This window comes from Terrapene carolina, unplaced genomic scaffold, assembly GCF_002925995.2.
Source record: "Terrapene carolina triunguis isolate 2854851 unplaced genomic scaffold, T_m_triunguis-2.0 Scaffold41571, whole genome shotgun sequence".
Lineage (NCBI taxonomy): Eukaryota > Metazoa > Chordata > Testudines > Emydidae > Terrapene > Terrapene triunguis.
This window is the reverse complement of record NW_020705922.1, coordinates 1-2,378: the sequence shown is the minus strand read 5'-3', so window position 1 is coordinate 2,378 and position 2,378 is coordinate 1. Positions and strand designations below refer to the sequence as shown.

Genomic DNA, 2,378 nt, shown 5'->3' with positions numbered 1-2,378 from the left:
CAATTTTCTTCATTGTAAATTAAATACAAAGTAACAGGATAATAATGCATAAGGGATGGATTTTGAAAGGTATTTAGGTGCTAAGGTTTTTTTTTAAAAAGCATCTAGGCCTTTAAAACTCATAGAAAATCCCATTAGGCACCTAAATACGTTTAGCAATCTGGCCGTAAATGTTCAAGGATGTGAAACACTAAGGACCAGATTGTTAAAGGTATTTAGTCACCTAACTCACATTGATTTCCATTGGAGCTAGGCATCTAATTATCTCTAGAATTCTGGCCCTAAGGGATTGTGGGGTGGTTTTTCAGTACACTATAAACTTTGGTATATCTTCCATGTTCAGACTTATTTTCTTTCACCGCATATTCTGTGACAGTCAATGACCTCCAGGACATTTTGAAAAACATCACTTCCCTGAATACATGTCTCAGAGCTTCTTTTACCTCTGGGTTCCTCAGTGTGTAGATGAAAGGGTTCAACAGGGGAGTGACAATAGTATTCAAGACGGTGACTATTTTGGTCAATTCCAATGAGTTCTGCATGGAAGGGTTGACATGTAGGAAAATGGTCAAACCGTACCAGATAATCATGACCGTGAGATGAGAAGAGCAAGTTGAAAAGGCCCTTCTCTGTCCTTTATCTGATGATATTCTCAGTATAGTGGAGATGATGTAAATGTAGGATACCAGGGTTATGACACAGGAGCCCAGGATGACGATGAATGAGATGATAAAGGTCACCAGATCAATAAGGTAGGTATCTGTGCAGGAAAGAACTATCCACGGTGCTATGTCACAAAAAAAGTGATTGATGACCCTAAGGCCACAGAAGGACAACCTGGTGATCAGAAATGCTGGGACAGAAATAGTTGGAAACCACTCAACCAAGAGCCAACAGCCAGCTGAGCAGTCAAGATGCTGTTTATGATGGAGCTATAGTGCAATGGATAGCATATAGCCAAATAGCGGTCGTAGGCCATGACAGCCAAGAAAAAATACTCTGTGCATCTTAGGGAGAAAACAAAATACATCTGTAGGACACAGCTTATGAAGGAGATGGATTTGCTTTGGGACACAAGATTGGCAAGCATCTTTGGGATACAAGCTGCGGTGTACCATACCTCCAGGAAGGAGAGATTGCAGAGAAAGAAGTACATTGGGATGCAGAGATGACGGCTGGTTGCCACTAGGACTATGATCGACACATTTCCTGTGACCGTCAAGATGTACATAACAAGGAAGAGCATGAAGAGCGAGATCTGCAAATATTGGGTCCCAGGGAATCCCAGGAGAATAAATTACTTCACAATGGTATGATTGCCCTTTTCCAGTGTGATCAGCTGTTTTGCCTGACAAAACAAATGAAGACATGAAATTAAAATGATTAAACATAACGATGGCTTTGTGGGATGCAGATGATTTTGATGCACAGAAAAAGCAGATAATTAAAAGAGGCAAGAAATAATAGTTTAAGGCTGAAAATATGATATTGCTATTACATTTCTGGAGTCTTCCTGCTCACAGGGTGAATTTTAAGCTTGTCATAAATTTTCCCGTGGAAACTTTTTTTTCAGTGGAAAGTGGCTTTTTGACAAAAAAGAAACTTTCATGATAGAAATTCCATTTTCAGGTGTTCCTTGAAAAACACAATTTTTAGTTTTTGTCAATGAAACATATTTTTTCCCATGGTCAGCATCCAAAGCCCAAGATTTATCTTATTTTAATTTATATTTTTGTTGTTTTAAATTGAAAATTTTCAAATAAAAAGTTGTTTTTTGGGTGTGGGTGGGGGGGTTGTCTTTTTGACAAAACCCTGAAAAAATTCAACAGAAAAAACAACATTTTTCCTGTAAATTATTCAAGATTCAAGAGCAAAATCATTTTCAAATGGGACCTATGGGTGTTAGGCATTCAGTACTCTCTGAAAGTTAGTTAGAAGTGAACAAAAACCCATAGTCTCTTTTGAAAATCCCTGCTAAATAGGGTGAGCTTTTCAAAAGTTCTCAGTATAGGCCTAATTCTGCTCCCAAGGAAGTCAATAGGATTTTTGTCATTGAGCCAGTGGGAGCAGAGGTAGGTCAATACTGAACACATGAGATTTGTACCTGTCAATTTCCTTCCTACAATGCAATAGGACGTTTAATTCTTTTTGTGCAGAAAGTCTGAGGTTCTAAGCCTGCTGAAGTCCCAAGTTGGAGCGGGGATGTTATACAAAGTTGCAGTTCGAAGGATAGTTGCCTAATTTTTGAGCATAAATAACAATTTACATATATAAACCAGCATTCATTTTTGGTGGTTGAAAATAATGATTCAGTTTCAACCTCATTTGACGAATTGAGACTGAGGTGTGCAAGGTCATGCAATGAGCCAATTACAGCA

General features: G+C 38.4%; 1 pseudogene; it reads right to left on the bottom strand.

Annotated features, from left to right (window-relative positions):
• Window positions 1–311: 311 nt before the first annotated feature.
• LOC113405525 lies at window positions 312–1,348 on the bottom strand (annotated as a pseudogene).
• Window positions 1,349–2,378: the final 1,030 nt, after the last annotated feature.